Below are 18,992 nucleotides of genomic sequence, written 5' to 3'. Positions count from 1 at the left end.
CTATCTCTTAACATCAATGGACTTGACTCCCCAATAAAAGGACATAGACTAACAGACTGGATACATAAAGAGAACCCAGCATTTTGCAATATCCAGGAAACACATTTCAGTGAAAAGGAAAGACACTGCTGAAGAGTACAAGGCTGGGAAAATTTTTCCAAGCAAATGGTCCGAAGAAACAAGCTGGTGTAGCCCATTCTAATATCAAAGAAAATCAACTTTCAACCAAAAGCTATTGAAAAAAAAGGAAGGATTCTTCATACTCATTAAAGGAAAAGATGAACTCTCAATTCTGAACATCTCTACTTCAAATGTAAGGGCACCCACATTCATAAAAGAAACTTCACTAAAGCTCAAAGCGTACATTGCAACACACACAATAATAGTGGGAGACTTCAACACCACTCTCAGCAATGGACAGTTCATGGAAGGAGAAAGTAAACAAAGACACAGGGAAACTAACAGAAGTCATGAACAAATTGATTTAACAGATATCTATAGAACATTTCATCCTAAACAAAAGGATATAACTTCTTCTCAGGATATCATGGTGCCTTCTCCAAAACTGACCATATAATTGGTCATAAAACAGGCCTCAACAGATACAAGGAGATAGAAATAATCGCATGCATCCAATCAGATCACCATGGACTAAGGCTGGTCTTCAATAACAATAAAAACGACAGAAAGTCCACATATGCATGGAAGCTGAACAACACTCTACTCAATGATAACTTGGTCAAGAAAGCAATAAAGAAAGGAATTAAAGACTTTTTAGAATGTAATGAAAATGAAGAAACAACATAACCAAACTTATGGACTAGAATGGAGGAAGGGCCAAGAGGAAAACTCATAGCTCTGAGTGCCTCCAAAAATAAACTAGAGAGAGCCTATACTAACAGCTTGACACCACACATGAAAGCTCTAGAACAAAAAGAAGCATATTCATCCAAGAGGACTAACAGGACAGGAAATAAGCAAACTCAGAGCTGAAATCAACCAAGTAGAAACAAAAAGAACTTACAAAACCAGGAGCTGATTCTTTGAGAAAAATCAACAAGATACTTAAACCCTTAGCCAGACTAACCAGATGACAGAGTGTGTATCCAAATAAATAAAGTCAGAAATGAAAAGGGAGACATAACAACAGAAATGAGGAAATTCAAAAGATTATCCGATCCTAATATAAAGGCCTATAGTCAACACAACTAAAAAATCTGGAGAAAATAAACAATTTTCTAGAGAAGTACCAGGTACCAAAGTTAAATCAGGAGCAGAGAGACAATCTAAACAGTTGCATAACCCCTAAAGAAATAGAAGCAGTGATTAAAAGTCTCCCAACTCAAAAAAGCCCAGGAAAAGATGGGTTTAGAACAGAAATCCATGAGATCTTCAAAGAAGAACTAATAACAATATTCTTTAAATTATTACACAAAATATACACAGAAGGAACACTATCCAATTCGTTCTTTGAAGCCACAACTACGTTTTTACCTAAACCACACAAATACCCTACAAAGAAAGGTAACTTCAGACCACTTTCCCTCATGAATATCAGGGCAAAAATACTCAATAAAAAGCTCGCAAACCAAATCCAAGCACGCATCAAAACAATCATTCACCATGATCAAGTAGGCTTCATCCAAGGGATGCAGGGATGGTTCAATATACAGAAATCCATCAACCTGATCCACTATATAAAAACAAATTCAAAGGAAAAAGCCACATGATCATCTCATTAGATATCAAAAAACCATTTAACAAAATGCAACACCCCTTAGTGATAAAAGACCCCTTGGAAAGATCAGGAATTCAAGGCCCATACCTAAACATAGTAAAAGCCATATACAGCAAACCAGTAGCCAACATCTAACTATATGGAGAGAAACTTGAAGCAATCTCACTAAAATCAGCAACTAGACAAGGCTTCCTACTATCTCCCTGCCTATTCAATAGAGTACAGAAAGTCCTAGCAAGAGCTTTTAGACAACAAAAAGAGTTCAAAAGGATACAAATTGGAAAGGAGGACATCAAAATATCACTATTTGCAGATGATATGATAGTATACTTAAGTGACCCCAAAAGTTCCACCAGAGAACTACTAAGCCTGATAAACAAGTTCAGCAAAGTGTCAGGATATAAAATTAACTCAAACAAATCAGTAGCCTTCCTCTATTCAAAGAATAAACAGACTGAGAAAGGAATTAGGGAAATGACACCCTTCACAATAGTCATAAATAATATAAAATATCTCAGTGTGACTCTAACCAAGCAAGTAAAAGGTCTGTATGGCAAGAACTTCAAGTCTCTAAAGAAAGAAATTAAAGAAAATCTCAGAAGATGGAAAGATCTCTCATGCTCCTGGATTGACAGGATTAATATAGTAAAAATGGCCATTTTGCCAAAAGCAATCTACAGATTCAATACAATCCTATCAAAATCCCAACTCGATTTTTCATAGAGTTAGAAAGAACAATTTGCAAAAACAAAAAATCCAGGATAATGAAAATTATCCTCAACAATAAAAGAACTTCTGGGGAAATCACCATCCCTGACTTCAAGCAGTATTACAGAGCAATATTGATAAAAACTGTATGGTATTGGTACAGAGAAAGGCGAGTAGATCAATGGAGTAGAAATGAAGACCCAGAAATGAACCCACACACCTACGGTCACTTGATCTTTGACAAAGGAGCTAAAACTATTCAGTAGAAAAAAAAAGACAGCATTTTCAGCAAATGGTGCTGGTTCAACTGAAGGTCAGCATGTAAAAGAATGCAAATCAATCCATTCTTGTTACCCTGAACAAAGCTCGAGTCCAAGTGGATCTTGGGCATCCACATAAAACCAGATACTCTCAAAACTAATAGAAGAAAAGATAGGGAAGAGTCTTGAACACATGGACACTGGGGAAAATTTCCTGCACAGAACACCAATGGCTTATGCTGTAAGATCAAGAATTGACAAATGTGACTTCATATAATTGCAAAGCTTCCGTAAGGCAAAAGACACTCTCATTAGGACAAAATGGCAACCAAAGGATTGGGGAAAGATCTTTACCAATCCTACATCCAATAGAGGGCTAATATTCAATATATACAAGGAACTCCAGAAGTTAGACCACAGAATCAAATAACCAACCCTATTAGAAAAATGGGGTACAGAGCAAAACAAAGAATTCTCAACTGAGAATACTGAATAGATGAGAAGAACCTAAAGAAAGGTTCAACATCCTTAGTCATCGGGGAATTTGCAAATTAAAAACAACCTTGAGATTCCATCTCACCCCATTCAGAATGCCTAAGATTAAAAAAAACTCAGGTGACAATAGATGCTGGCCAGGATGTGGAGAAAGAGGAATACTCCTCCATTGTTGGTGGGATTGCAAACTGGTTCAACTACTCTGGAAATCAGTCTGGAGGTTCCTCAGAAAATTGGACATTGAACTACCTGAGGACCCAGGTATACCTCTCTTGGGGTTATACCCAAAAGATGCCCCAACATATAACAAAGACACGTGCTCCACTATGTCCATAGCAACCTTATTTATAATAGCCAGAAGCTGGAAAGAAGCCAGATGCCCTTCAACAGAGGAATGGATACAGGAAATGTGGTACATCTACACAATGGAGTACTACTCAGCTATCAAAAACAATGACTACATGCAATTCTTAGGTAAATGAATAGAACTAGGAAATATCATTCTGAGTGAGGTGAGCCAATCAGAAAAAAAAATGCTCTGCACCCACTGATAAATAGATATTAGCCCAAAAGCTTGGAATATCTAAGAAAAAAATCACAGATCATATTAAGCTCAAGAAGAAGAAAGACCAAAATGTGAATGTTCCATTCCTTCTTATAGGCGAGAACAAAATACTCATGAGAGGAAATACAGGGAAAATGTGGGGCAGGGACTGAAGAAACGGTTATTCAGAAACTGCCCCACTTGGGGATCTATCTCATATGCATCCACCAAACCCAGTCACTATTGCAGATACCTGAAGTGCTTGCTGACAGGAGTCAGATATGGGTGTCTCCTGAGAGGCTCTGCCTGAGCCCTACTGATACAGATGAGAATGGTTGCAGCTAATCATGGACTGAATAAGGAGACCCCAATGGAGGAGTTAGAGAAAAGACTGAAGGAGCTGAAGGGCTTTGCAACACCATAGGGAAGAACAACATTATCAACCAACCAGACCCCACTAGAGTTCCCAGAGACTAAACCACCAACACATGGAGGGGACCCATGACTCCAGCCACAAATGTAGCAGAGGATATCATTGTCTAGCATCAACAGTAGGAAAAGTCATTGGTCCTGGAAATGCAATGGTCATTTCCCCACTGTAGAGTAATGCTAGGGCTTTGAGGTTCGAATGCACGGATGAAGTGGGACCATCCTCATAGAAGCAGAGTTAGAGGGAGGGGGTGTGGGAGGGGGTAAAGGGTATGACATTTGAAATGTAAATACATGAAATATTCAAGAAAAATAAAATTAAAAAAATAAATATAAGATATGATAGATCCATAGATTTATTCCTGATTATATTTAAAATCAACAATGTAATTTTTATCATTTAAAGTATTGCTTTAAGTTATAAGTGGTTACATCTACAGTCTAATTAAATTATGGAAACAAAATTAAAATTTGATTTTTCACAATAAAAATTTTTCAAATTCTCAAATAAAATATTGACCCCAAGAATGTAATGCATCCATCACTTTTCAGTTGTACAATATAATTCTTTTTCTGATTTTAGCAATGCTGAAAGACAATTCAGGTTTTCTGTTGTTCTTGTCTTGTTCTGTCCTGTCCTGACCTGTTCTGTCCTGTTTTGCTTTGCCTTGCCTTGCCTCGATTCTCTTCGCTTTATTTTAATTTTTTTTGAGACAGGGTTTCCCTGTGAAATCATGACTCACGTGGAACTAGAACTCACTCTGTAGACCAGGCAGGCCTACAATGCAAACATCAGCCTGCCTCTTCCTCCCTGCAATTAAAGGAGTGTCCTCACCACGGCCAGATCAAACAATTCAGCCTTTAACTCTGTTGCATGTAAAGATATTAAATGACATTTTCACCCCCATTCACACAAACACACACAGAGATACTTTGGGGTGGCATTCTTAAATACATCTACTACATCAGTATAAGAACAACACTCTAGTATATGTAGAATTAGAATTGTCCATTAAACAAATATGCAGGTTCCCAAGATTTTAAATATTTTATTCAAGAAAGAGATCACCCCAAGCATTATTGCAATATATTATAACTTATCACCAATATTTGCATAATAATTGCTCAATTCCTATAGGTCATAACACACATTAACTTGTAAATGCTGTTTATTAGATAAGGAAGCTTTGTTTAACCTCTAGACATACACTATGATTCTGTCTTATTTTTTTTTACAACTAATAATATACAATATTTATTGCAAGATTTGTCTTAGTAAGAGATTCTGTTGCTGTAATAAAACACCATGAACAAAAGCAATCAAGGGAGGCAAAGGTTTGTTTCAGCTAATACCTCTCAGATCATATTTTATCACAGTGGGAAGTCAGAGTAGGAACTCAAGGCAGGAACTGGGAGACAACATCTGGCGTAAAAGCCATGGGTGGCAAGGGGTGGGACAGCACTTACTGACTTGCTTGACCTGCCTTGGGGTGGGACCACTTATGGTGGGATGGGTCCTCCCACATTGGTCATTAATCAAGAAATTGCACACATGGAACCTTTTATCAAAATAAATCAAATTTTTAAACAATATAAAAGACAAAAAGACAAGGAATTGTTTAATATGAAAATGGAATTCAGGGGTTGGAAACCTGACAAAAATTAATTAGTTACTAGTTTATTAAGAATAACCTCAACAAAAAAGTAGCTTATTTGTTAGTACCTAAAATTACAGCCTGTCTTAGATATTTCAGGTGTAAAAAATACCCGTGTGCACCCATACATATTGTAGAAGACAGCAGAGGAGACACATAGGAAGAGGTGGAGAAACCATGGAGGAAGAGAGCAGAGACAAACAGAAAGATGAATCCAGCTTCTACAGATTTGCAATTGATAAGACTACCATTTCTATTTTAGTTTTGAAATTTTCAAAAACAAGTTGGGGGAAATTTTAAGCAGAGACACAAATTTGAAGAGAAAAGCTACTGAGATTGAATTGCCTGGGGGACAGTAACACTCACGTGAGAACAGACTTTACAACTCATTAGAATAGAAGAGTGCTATGCCCTACCAATAAGGAGAAAACAGTACAAGGAAAGAATGTGAATTCAGTGAGTTGTCAAGAATTACATCTAATCTCAAATTTTTCCATAGCAGGAAGTCTGATTTCTGATATTTTAGAAGCAAACCACATAAATGTAACTGGGAGAATGGGCTTGGCATATCCCCTCATAGCCCTGCTGACCAACATTAGTCTCAAGTGTACTTTATGTAAAATAGGAAGACTAAAAGTACTTAGGCTTCAAAGTTGTCATAAAGATGAAAGAAGACAATGAGCTTTAAGTCCCTAGGACAGGACTTCTTCAAAACAAACACTCAAGACAAGCACTGAAATTATTATTTTCAGAATAGCAGAAGAACGTAAATCATAAAAGGTAGAGGACTGATTTTACAAAAAAAAATCACATTTCCTTCTTTCAACCTGCCATTTCTTAATTATAATCGAAGGCTGGTTGGTGGAGTTAAGTGTACTCATAGAGAAGCTCAGGTTTCTGAAACACAAAAGATCTAATTTTATCTCCCTAAGTGTAAGCTTTTCTTTTTCTGCCAAATTAGGGGAAGTCTTCACTAAGATTTGAAGGTTTTAAAAAAAATCTTATCTATCGAAGTTTGAGATGCTCCAATAAATAAATAAAAACAAATTCAAATGAAGACTGCACTGTCTCACCATCCAGACTACCAAAAAAATTGTATTGTCTTCCTTAAGCGAACCATGTTGAGCTTGGCATTTACCATCTGGCAATTTAATAACCAAAATTATTCTTCTCTGTGTAATTGCTAACTTGCCATCTGACAAGGAAAAACAAACTCAGCAATTTAACAATGATTCAGACATGGTAACTTTTGCATTCCAATTACAAATCATACAATTTTACTGCAAAGATCTTTTGTGTTTTGATAAAATATTATACCCAATCTTGTCATAAAATACTATATAAATGTCATAAAATTTCATATAAGATTTTTCCTGGTATCAAATTCTCAAATCCAGAAAAAAAAAGTTACAAATTTCTTTAAACTATATTTCTTAGCTTATTACTTTTCCAGTACAGGGAGTGCTTGGCAGATGACCTCTCTGAATACAGACTGAACTGTATGTATTTAACAATAAAAGGGATAAATACCGAAAGGAAATCGCCTTTATACAAGAGAGAAATTCCCCAAAATAACTAAAAATAATCATGCTAGTACCCACACCTGGGGGATATCTTGTGACTGTTAAAGCGATGAGAGAGGTATTTTCTCAGAAAATGTGGTACATCTACACAATGGAATATTACTCAGCTATCAAAAACAATGACTTTATGAAATTCGTAGTCAAATGGTTGGAACTGGAAAATATCATCCTAAGTGAGGTAACCCAATCACAGAAAAACACACATGGTATGCACTCATTGATAAGTGGCTATTAGTCCAAATGCTTGAATTACCCTAGATGCCTAGAACAAATGAAACTCAAGACGGATGATCAAAATGTGAATGCTTCACCTTCTTTAAAAGGGGAATAAGAATACCCGTGGCAGGGAATAGAGAGGCAAAGATTAAAACAGACTCAGAAGGAACACCCATTCAGAGCCTGCCCCACATGTGGCCCACACATATACAGCCACCCAATTAGACAAGATGGATGAAGCAAAGAAGTGCAGGCCGACAGGAGCCGGATGTACATCGCTCCTGAGAGACACAGCCAGAATACAGCAAATACAGAGGCGAATGCCAGCAGCAAACGACTGAACTGAGAATAGGACCCCCGTTGAAGGAATCAGAGAAAGAACTGGAAGAGCTTGAAGGGGCTCGAGACCTCATATGTACAACAATGCCAAGCAACCAGAGCTTCCAGGGACTAAGCCACTACCTAAAGACTATACATGGACTGACCCTGGACTCTGACCCCATAGGTAGCAATGAATATCCTAGTAAGAGCACCAGTGGAAGGGGAAGCCCTGGGTCCTGCTAAGACTGAACCCCCAGTGAACTAGACTGTTGGGGGGAGGGCGGCAATGGGGGAGGGTTGGGAGGGGAACACCCATAAGGAAGGGGAGGGGGGAGGGGGATGTTTGCCCGGAAACCGGGAAAGGGAATAACACTCGAAATGTATATAAGAAATACTCAAGTTAATAAAAAAAAAAAAGAAAAAAAATAAGAGAGGTATTTTCTCTGTGCTGTGCAGTTGGCCCACTGGTTACAGGAACATCTGCTGAATACCAGAGACTGATTACATGGAGGTGCATCACATTCCTGAGCAGTAAGCATACACATGGTGCATAGACATACAAGAAGAAAAATACTCATAAACATAAAGTAATAAAAATAATTTTTAAAAAAGAGAAAGATATTTCTCACCACTCAAATTTATTACAAAATTAAATTGATTTTTAAAGACACATATAGCTCACTGACCTACTCGGGTATGAAGGGGAGGCAAGAGGCAGGAGAGGAGTCCTGGTCGTGGCACTGGGGTAGGAGAGCTGGCCCTTCCCCTCCCCAGCTACTATATAACTCTTCTCAGTTGAAGGCTTCTGTCCCAGATACAGGCGGAGGAGGACTCATCTGCCCTAGATAGGCTGCCCACAAAGAATTTGATCATGTTCCAGAGAGTATATGAATAACACAAAATCAATTTGCTTTTTCCTTTTGAGGGGTGCTGTGGAGGAAGGCATGGGGTAGTGGGGCAGACATCATACATCAGAAAACTGGGAGGTAAGTGTGTAAGTGTGATCTGCGTACATAATATGAAATTCCCAAATAATGAATTAATAATAAATTTTAAAAAAGACATATATAGGGACTGAAAAGACAGCTCTGCAGTTAAGAACACTATTTGCCCTTCCTATGGATCCCTGTTTGGTTTCCAGAAAACAAATGACAGCTTACAAACTCCTGTAGCCACAGTTGCAAGGAACCACCAGTCTCTCTCTTCTAGACTCTGAGGGCACCAAGCATACATACGGTGCCCACACAGGTGTACACACACACACACACACACACACACACACACACACACACACACACCACAGCATTCTTAAAAATAATAAGACATCTTACAATACACATACAGTAGTAGGTCCTTGGAGATGGTTCAGTGGGTTCGTTCTAAAAGAACGATTAGAGTTTGAATGCCACATTAGAACCTAAACAAAGCCATGTCTGTAATCCCTGTGCTGAGGGGAAAATGACAAGCAGATCCCTGGGGGATTGCTAAACATCCAGTCTAAATTAAATGACCATTCTAGTGTTGAGAGAAAACACTATCTTTGTGGTGATCAATAGAGGAAAACTATCACGAGCATCCTCTGGCAACTACATGTGCACAGATGAGCTAAATAAGGAATCTGCAAACACATATACACAACATCTATAACACATGCATCTACGACACAACACACATACACACACTTTTTTTTAAACATGTACTTACATTGATGGGCTACACTTTCAGCAAAAATCTCCCAAATCTGATTCAATTTTTTTTTAATTTCCAAGAACAACATTTTGGATGTTTACATACATACACACATAGAGACAAACACACACACACAAGAATGTCTAGTTATTGATATTTTAATTTGTCAAAATTATACTTTCATTCTCAAATATTCAAAGAAATTCTATGCAATCGATGTCTATCTAGTCTAATATTTTGTTGAAATACAAAAATTTACGTCTTTCATCTTGGATTAGGTCCTCAATTGACTTATAATTTTGACAGATTAATTTCCCCCAAACATTTACCACCACCTCTAAACCCAATTATTCAATTCCCTTAGACACTTTAAATTACAACTGCAAATTTTAGCACAATCTAATTCCTCAAGCATTTCAAATACCTACTATGAATAATTTACAAATCTAATAAACAGGCCATTAAACAGTCAAGCAAATACTTATGAGCCTGAAAGGGCTGATTCCAGAGTGTTAAAGGATTATTTCAAGTCATCTTGTGACACAGAAATAACCTTTCCTTTTTTAAGTCATCTACTTACACATCACTAGAAAACACATCACTGTATCATTTCATTTTAAAGTCACAATATCAACATCAAATAATCTTGAACATCCTTAAAGCATCCAAGTTTAATGTCGACTGCCTAACTGTCTAACGTTTACAGTGATAAATCCAACATGATAAACTCTTGTCAAATTACTTGAAGCATCTACAAATTTAGTACCGCAAACACACCTGGGTGATCATAAGGATGATGGAGTCTATTTCTAAAGATAGCACATTTTATTCCTGGTTTCCATACTTTCTCTTAACGATATGACTTGGGGAGCAAAATGGCACCTCAGACAAGACAAAGAGTGACTAAAGGCACGAGCATGGCAGAATGTGAGTTCATTCTTCAAGACCATTTAGTTAGAATATGTTTATGAATCATTTCTTATACTAGAGAAGCTTCCTCAAACTGTCCTTTTCTTTCAAAAGCTTTGCATGACTTTTAAATCTGAGTAGAATTTGAGGTTCATATCCTTACACACATTAAAAACATTCAGTTTTTTACCTAGTTGGTTTCTGAATTCCTTCTGTATACTACTCTCTGGTAGGTTTATATTTTTAAAAAACTACTTTAGTAAGGGTTCTTAAATGCTTTAACCTCCCATACAGTCCAACAACCAAAGATATGGGAGGAAGATGGCTAATAGGACAAGTGGGGTGTGGACCTGTTTAGGAGTAGTTCTTTGAGATGATTCCAATCTTCGTTGTCAGCAGTCCAGTCCACTAGCAAGACACAAAACCAATCAGCAGGAGCAGCTTGTCCAGAAGAAACCATGAGACTCTGAGACTTCACCTACCAGTACAAGTCAGCTAAAGCGGCAAGAAGCAGCTGGTGTACCATACACCACCAGAAGCTCTTTGGTGCATTTCTCTCTCTAAGGTCATGACAAGAAAGATCAGCAAAGAACAGCAAGGTGAACCAATGCCAAAGGTTGTCCACTGCCTGTTAGTTTATACTTATACTTTTCACAAATATCATGTGTCTTCTCAAGCATTCCAGCAAAAGATCACATGCCCTTACACCAGGCAACTTCCAGAAAATACCATATGTCTGTTCTGAGAAAACATCCTCTCATGTGTCTGCTTCAGCAAAAATATCCTTTTATAGGACAGTTTCCAGAAAAACATCACACAACACAACTGAGTCTCCAACAAAACCATAAATTCCCACTTCACTCTCTTCTGTCAGACTTGTCATCGGTTAGGTGATTTAAACAGTATCTTGATATTTCTCAACTTGTCTCATTCTTTAGACCTTTCTCATGAAACAATGATCATAAAATTAGCTGTTCTATTCTCCAATTAGTCATTTCTTCCATGAATGTCAAATTCTTTGTTCTGTTCATTCGGACATAATTATTTCAGGGTTGTTTTCCAACTCAGTAGTCAACTTTACAATTCTGATTACAATCAATCTCTCTGACTATTGTAAAATACCTGGGTGGGGAGGATTCAAGGGCAGGAAGAGATCATTTAAGTCAAACCCACATTCCTGTCAGCTAGCACATATTTTTAGTATCCCACATAATATCTTCTTTTCTTCCTAATTCTTACAAAATTTGGAAGAGGAAGAATCACATTGAACTCACATTGGTGTTTCAAGTAATTCATTGACATCAGAATTCATCAATAGATCTGTGATGTCAGCTTTTATTATTGATGATTGGAAAGGAGTTATCTGATAAAGTTGTATTTAACTACTAGTAAGCCAAAGTCTATAATCAGGGAAAATATTAAAGTACAGGAAAATTGTTGGTGAAAAATGGTAATATATATGGATGATGTAGTAGAATATGCTGTAAAGAGCCAAACTTTATCTCATTTTGTTATGAGTACTTTTCCTAGAAAATTAAGCACGCAACTACTATAATGTAGCATTTTTAATTCCAATGATCTGTAGAAGTTCTTATTTCAATAGCTAGAATGACTTTAAAATTTGTTTGCTTCAGTGATTAATTCAAAAACGATGTGCCATGATGGAAAGAACAAGAGTCAAGGAACCTGAATTTAAATTTCAGATGGTTATACTTCACCTCTCCATCTTTCTGTTTTCTCATGATTAATAAAATAAAATATATCTTGAAATGCTCTATCGGTAAAGCTTCCTCATAGAAGGACTAGTTCAGAGTAGCTGTTTCATAGTCATTATTAATTTTTTATATTGCTATATTTTAGTTTGTATTTACTTCAGTGTAATTATGTACAAAATGTTGCATATGCTAATGGAACATTAGTAAATGAATAAAATTGAATTATAGGATCCCACTCAGCTTTACTGTGTCTTTGTTTATACTGAAATTAAGAGCAGTGATTTTGAATTTGAATCTCTGAGAAACAGTATTTTATAAAAATTAGTATTCAATATATATATGTGATATAGCTAGTATCAAAATTCTTTGATAAAAAAGTTTGCTACCATTAACTGTCAGAAGCATTTTGTTAGTTATTAAGAATATTGGATTAAATTCCTAAAATGAAACTAGTCAGAAACATCAGACACAGGCACACACCCACACACACATGTATACACACACAGGCATGAGCTTCTCCATATCGGCAGACCTTCCCACAGATATCTGCATCATCAAGTTTTCAAGTCCTTTGTGTATAACATTGTAAACTACATATGCATCCCCTCTCACATACTTTCAGTCTTTTCTAGAATACTCACCAATGTACCACAAGCCTTATATAAACACTTCTCATACTCCACTATGTAAAGATGAATGACAGGCAAAAAGACTGACATGTTCAGTACAGATGCAGTGTTTTCTCCCCCATATTCTTCATCCACTGGTGGAGATAACACATACAGAAAGAGCCAATTGCAGTTATATAGATAGAAAGAAAGAAAGAAAGAAAGAAAGAAAGAAAGAAAGAATGATAGATAGATAGATAGGTACATAGGTAGGTAGATAGATAGATAGATAGATAGATAGATAATTAAAGATAGAGACTTATGTCTGTATAATTAATGTGTATATATACATATATATGTATACATATATATACATATTTACTATATATACATAGATGTATATATCTTTAGTATATATATTTTCACATATAAAGTACCTATATACATAAGTATATATAAGCATATTAGTATATTAGTACATAAATATAATAAATATATATTTAAATGTCTCTTCCCACTCACCACAAAAGAACAAACACCACAATCAGAGATAGGTCAGTCTTTTCAATACTAAGCCACACAACCTTGATAAAAATACTTTCCTCAGACTAGAACTGTGCTGATCAGTGGCATACCTTTTAATTCTAGCTCTTATTAAGTCTGAATGTTCTCTTTTTAGTATTCATGTATGCAAGAACACAAATCAAGCCTTGAATAATTTCAGGTTTGTCCATAATTTGGTTTGATTTTTAAAAACATTCTTTCCTAACTTGTTCAGACAGCACACAACAAAGACAACAATGTAAAGTGCTAATTGAGTTGAAAGTAGCTCCCCACTTCCTCATTTTTATTTAAAAATAATAAAAATAATGAGCCTCAGAAGACATCCCCTCCTGTGAACAGTGAGTGGTGCTTCACACCATTTGGTTCAAGTCCTCTGGTAACAGCTAAACACTACAGTGAGCATATAAGTCAAATCTGCCACCCTGCCTGCCCTCCTTAGACTGTTCAAAGCACCCACAACATTGGCTGAGAGACCAGGGGAGGGCACAGGTTCCCTGGAACTGGAGTTACAGACTGTTTTCAGCCTCCTTAGAGTTGCTGGAAATCAAGCATGGAAAAGAAACAGTGCTCTTAACTGCTGAAACATTCCTCCAGCCCCAACCTTCATTTTCCTTAACTATTATTGAAATTATTTCCAATCAAATAGAGACTGGTTTTCCTATTACTGATGTCCAACAAGGCCATCCTCTACTACATATGTGGCTGCAGCCATGGGTCCCTCCTAGTGTACTCTTTGGTTGATGGTTTAATCCCTGGGAGCTCTGGGGTTCTGGTTGGTTGCTATTGTTCTTCCTATGGGGTTGCAAACCCCTTCAGCTCCTTCAGTCCTTCCTCTAACTCCTCCATTGGGTGAGACTTGAAACTTTTAAAATGTTTTATCTAGCGAACTTTCATAGGACTTTTTTTTTTATTAACTTGAGTATTTCTTATATACATTTCAAGTGTTATTCCCTTTCCCGGTATCCGGGCAAACATCCCCCACCCCCTCCCCTTCCTTATGGGTGTTCCCCTCCCAACCCTCCCCCCATTGCCGCCCTCCCCCCACCAGTCTAGTTCACTAGGGGTTCAGTCTTAGCAGGACCCAGGGCTTCTCCTTCCACTGGTGCTCTTACTAGGATATTCATTGTTACCTATGAGGTCAGAGTCCAGGGTCAGTCCATGTAAAGTCTTTAGGTAGTGGCTTAGTCCCTGGAAGCTCTGGTTGCTTAGCATTGTTGTACATATGGGGTCTCGAGCCCCTTCAAGATCTTCCAGTTCTTTCTCTGATTCCTTCAACGGGGGTCCAATTCTCAGTTCAGTGGTTTGCTGCTGGCATTCGCCTCTGTATTTGCTGTATTCTGGCTGTGTCTCTCAGGAGCGATCTACATCCGGCTCCTGTCGGTCTGCACTTCATTGCTTCATCCATCTTGTCTAATTGGGTGGCTGTATATGTATGGGCCACATGTGGGGCAGGCTCTGAATGGGTGTTCCTTCATTCTCTGTTTTAATCTTTGCCTCTCTCTTCCCTGCCAAGGGTATTCTTGTTCCCCTTTTAAAGAAGGAGTGAAGCATTCACATTTTGATCATCCGTCTTGAGTTTCATTTGTTCTAGGTATCTAGGGTAATTCAAGCATTTGGGCTAATAGCCACTTATCAATGAGTGCATACCATGTATGTATTTCTGTGATTGGGTTAGCTCACTCAGGATGATATTTTCCAGTTCCAACCATTTGCCTCCGAATTTCATAAAGTCGTTGTTTTTGATAGCTGAGTAATATTCCATTGTGTAGATGTACCACATTTTCTGTATCCATTCCTCTGTTGAAGGGCATCTGGCTTCTTTCCAGCGTCTGGCTATTATAAATAAGGCTGCAATGAACATAGTGGAGCACGTGTCTTTTTTATATGTTGGGGCATCTTTTGGGTATATGCCCAAGAGAGGTATAGCTGGATCCTCAGGCAGTTCAATGTCCAATTTTCTGAGGAACCTCCAGACTGATTTCCAGAATGGTTGTACCAGTTTGCAATCCCACCAACAATGGAGGAGTGTTCCTCTTTCTCCACATCCTCGCCAGCATCTGTTGGCCCCTGAGTTTTTGATCATAGCCATTCTCACTGGTGTGAGGTGAAATCTCAGGGTTGTTTTGATTTGCATTTCCCTTATGACTAAAGATGTTGAACATTTCTTTAGGTGTTTCTCAGCCATTTGGCATTCCTCAGCTGTGAATTCTTTGTTTAGCTCTGAACCCCATTTTTTAATAGGGTTATTTGTTTCCCTGCGGTCTAACTTCTTGAGTTCTTTGTATATTTTGGATATAAGGCCTCTATCTGTTGTAGGATTGGTAAAGATCTTTTCCCAATCTGTTGGTTGCCGTTTTGTCCTAACCACAGTGTCCTTTGCCTTACAGAAGCTTTGCAGTTTTATGAGATCCCGTTTGTCGATTCTTGATCTTAGAGCGTAAGCCATTGGTGTTTTGTTTAGGAAATTTTTTCCAGTGCCCATGTGTTCCAGATGCTTCCCTAGTTTTTCTTCTATTAGTTTGAGTGTGTCTGGTTTGATGTGGAGGTCCTTGATCCACTTGGACTTAAGCTTTGTACAGGGTGATAAGCATGGATCGATCTGCATTCTTCTACATGTTGACCTCCAGTTGAACCAGCACCATTTGCTGAAAATGCTATCTTTTTTCCATTGGATGGTTTTGGCTCCTTTGTCAAAAATCAAGTGACCATAGGTCTGTGGGTTCATTTCTGGGTCTTCAATTCTATTCCATTGGTCTATCTGTCTGTCTCTGTACCAATACCATGCAGTTTTTATCACTATTGCTCTGTAATACTGCTTGAGTTCAGGGATAGTGATTCCCCCAGAAGTCCTTTTATTGTTGAGGATAGCTTTAGCTATCCTGGTTTTTTTGTTATTCCAGATGAATTTGCAAATTGTTCTGTCTAACTCTGTGAAGAATTGGATTGGTATTTTGATGGGGATTGCATTGAATCTGTAGATCGCTTTTGGTAAAATGGCCATTTTTACTATATTAATCCTGCCAATCCATGAGCATGGGAGATCTTTCCATCTTCTGAGGTCTTCTTCAATTTCCTTCTTCAGTGTCTTGAAGTTCTTATTGTACAGATCTTTTACTTGCTTTGTTAAAGTAACACCGAGATACTTTATATTATTTGGGTCTATTATGAAGGGTGTCGTTTCCCTAATTTCTTTCTCGGCTTGTTTCTCTTTTGTATAGAGGAAGGCAACTGATTTATTTCAGTTAATTTTATACCCAGCCACTTTGCTGAAGTTGTCTATTAGCTTTAGTAGTTCTCTGGTGGAACGTTTGGGATCACTTAAATATACTATCATATCATCTGCAAACAGTGATATTTTGACTTCTTCTTTTCCGATCTGTATCCACTTGACCTCCATTTGTTGTCTGATTGCTCTGACTACAACTTCAAGAACTATATTGAATAAGTAGGGAGAGAGTGGGCAGCCTTGTCTAGTCCCTGATTTTAGTGGGATTGCTTCAAGTTTCTCTCCATTTAGTTTAATGTTAGCAACTGGTTTGCTGTATATGGCTTTTACTATGTTCAGGTATGGGCCTTGAATTCCTATTCTTTCCAGGACTTTTATCATGAAGGGGTGTTGAATTTTGTCAAATGCTTTCTCAGCGTCTAATGAAATGATCATGTGGTTTTGTTCTTTCAGTTTGTTTATATAATGGATCACGTTGATGGTTTTCCGTATATTAAACCAACCCTGCATGCCTGGGATGAAGCATACTTGGTCATGGTGGATGATTGTTTTGATGTGCTCTTGGATTCGGTTTGCCAGAATTTTGTTGAGTATTTTTGCGTCGATATTCATAAGGGAAATTGGTCTGAAGTTCTCTTTCTTTGTTGGGTCTTTGTGTGGTTTAGGTATAAGAGTAATCGTGGCTTCGTAGAAGGTATTCGGTAGTGATCCATCTGTTTCAATTTTGTGGAATAGTTTGGATAATATTGGTATGAGGTCTTCTATGAAGGTTTGATAGAATTCTGCACTAAACCCGTCTGGACCTGGGCTCTTTTTGGTTGGGAGACCTTTAATGACTGCTTCTATCCTTAGGAGTTATGGGGTTGTTTAACTGGTTTATCTGTTCCTGATTTAACTTCGGTAACTGGTATCTGTCTAGGAAATTGTCCATTTCCTGAAGATTTTCAAGTTTTGTTGAATATAGGTTTTTATAGTAAGATCTGATGATTTTTTGAATTTCCTCTGAATCTGTTGTTATGTCTCCCTTTTCATTTCTGACTTTGTTAATTTGGACACACTCTCTGTGTCCTCTCGTTAGTCTGGCTAAGGGTTTATCTATCTTGTTGATTTTCTCAAAGAACCAACTTTTGGTTCTGTTGATTCTTTCTATGGTCCTTTTTGTTTCTACTTGGTTGACTTCAGCTCTGACTTTGATTATTTCCTGCCTTCTACTCCTCCTGGGTGTATTTGCTTCTTTTTGTTCTAGAGCTTTTTGGTGTGCTGTCAAGCTGCTGACATATGCTCTTTCCTGTTTCTTTCTGCAGGCACTCAGCACTATGAGTTTTCCTCTTAGCACAGCTTTCATTGTGTCCCATAAGTTTGGGTGTGTTGTACCTTCATTTTCATTAAATTCTAAAAAGTTTTTAATTTCTTTCTTTATTTCTTCCTTGACCAGGTTATCATTGAGTAGAGCATTGTTCAGTTTCCAAGTATATGTGGGCATTCTTCCTTGATTGTTATTGAAGACCAGTTTTAGGCCGTGGTGGTCCGATAGCACGCATGGGATTATTTCTATCTTTCTGTACCTGTTGAGGCCCGTTTTTTGACCAATTATATGGTCAATTTTGGAGAAAATACCATGAGGAGCTGAGAAGAAGGTATATCCTTTTGCTTTAGGATAGAATGTTCTATAAATATCTGTTAAGTCCATTTGGCTCATGACTTCTCTTAGTCTGTCTACATCTCTGTTTATTTCTGTTTCCATGATCTGTCCATTGATGAGATTGGGGTGTTGAAATCTCCCACTATTATTGTGTGAGGTGCAATGTGTGTTTTGAGCTTTAGTAAGGTTTCTTTTACATATGTAGGTGCCCTTGTATTTGGGGCATAGATATTTAGGATTGAGAGTTCATCTTGGTGGATTTTTCCTTTGATGAATATGAAGTGTCCTTCCTTACCTTTTTTGATGACTTTTAGTTGGAAATTGATTTTATTTGATATTAGAATGGCTACTCCAGCTTGATTCTTCTGACCATTTGCTTGGAAAATTGTTTTCTAGCCTTTCACTCTGAGGTAGTGTCTGTCTTTGTCTCTGAGGTGTGTTTCCTGTAGGCAGCAGAATGCAGGGTCCTCGTTGCGTATCCAGTTTGTTAATCTATGTCTTTTTATTGGGGAGTTAAGGCCATTGATGTTGAGAGATATTAAGGAATAGTGATTATTGCTTCCCGTTATATTCATATTTGGATGTGAGGTTATGTTTGTGTGCTTTCATTCTCTTTGTTTTGTTGCCAAGACGATTATTTTCTTGCTTCTTCTGGGGTATAGCTTGCCTCCTTATGTTGGGCTTTACCAT

General features: G+C 37.5%; 1 long non-coding RNA gene across 1 annotated transcript in view; it reads left to right on the top strand.

Annotated features, from left to right (window-relative positions):
• Window positions 1-12,496, top strand: part of LOC120095588 (uncharacterized) — a 113,338-nt gene extending 100,842 nt beyond the window's left edge. Inside the window, exon 3 of the long non-coding RNA XR_015632879.1 lies at window positions 10,947-12,496. This is a non-coding gene — a long non-coding RNA (uncharacterized LOC120095588). The remainder of the gene's footprint in view (window positions 1-10,946) is intronic.
• Window positions 12,497-18,992: the final 6,496 nt, after the last annotated feature.

This window comes from Rattus norvegicus, chromosome 11 (genome assembly GCF_021556685.1).
Source record: "Rattus norvegicus strain SHRSP/BbbUtx chromosome 11, alternate assembly SHRSP_T2T, whole genome shotgun sequence".
Classification (NCBI taxonomy): domain Eukaryota; kingdom Metazoa; phylum Chordata; class Mammalia; order Rodentia; family Muridae; genus Rattus; species Rattus norvegicus.
This window is presented reverse-complemented; position numbering and strand designations above follow the sequence as displayed.